Consider the following 955-nt stretch of genomic DNA (forward strand, 5'->3'; position numbering starts at 1 on the left):
TAGCACCCGAGATATCACCAGATATATATTGGATTTTTCACTGACCCTGAGCGTCCGGCCCCATGAGACTGTGGTTTTCTCGGCCCCTGGTGGTCCGAGGTCGTTCCCGCTGCACAGGTTCATGCGCCAGGGTCTCCTACAGACAATGCACTTTGATTTATTGCGCTATCTGTAATAGCACCCGAGATATCACCACATATATATTGGATTTTTCACTGACCCTGAGTGTCCGGCCCCATGAGACGGTGGTTTTCTCGGTCCCTGGTGTTCCGAGGTCGTTCCCGCTGCACAGATTCATGCGCCAGGGCCTCCTACAGACAATGCACTTTGATTTATTGCGCTATCTCTAATAGCACCCGAGATATCACCAGATATATATTGGATTTTCCCCTGACCCTGAGTGTCCGGCCCCATGAGACTATGGTTTTCTCGGCCCCTGGTGGTCCGAGGTCGTTCCCGTTGCACAGATTCATGCGCCAGGGCCTCCTGCAGATAACTCACTTTGGTTTATTTCGCTATCTCTAATAGCACCCGAGATATCACCAGATATATATTGGATTTTTCCCTGACCCTGAGTGTCCGGCCCCATGAGACGGTGGTTTTCTCGGCCCCTGGTGGTCCTAGGTCGTTCCCGCTGCACAGATGCATGCGCCAGGGCCTCCTGCAGATAATTCCCTTTGGCTTATTGCGCTATCTCTAATAGCGCCCGAGATATCACCAGATATATATTGGATTTTTCCCTGACCCTGAGTGTCCGGCCCCATGAGACTGCGGTTTTCTCGGCCCCTGGTGGTCCGAGGTCGTTCCCGCTGCACACATTCATGCGCCAGGGCCTCCTACAGACAATGCACTTTGATTTATTGCTCTATCTGTAATAGCACCCGAGATATCACCAGATATATATTGGATTTTCCCCTGACCCTGAGTGTCCGGCCCCATGAGACTGTGGTTTTCT

The sequence above is a fragment of the Nomia melanderi genome, unplaced genomic scaffold, assembly GCF_051020985.1.
Source record: "Nomia melanderi isolate GNS246 unplaced genomic scaffold, iyNomMela1 scaffold0014, whole genome shotgun sequence".
NCBI classification, from domain to species: Eukaryota; Metazoa; Arthropoda; class Insecta; order Hymenoptera; family Halictidae; genus Nomia; species Nomia melanderi.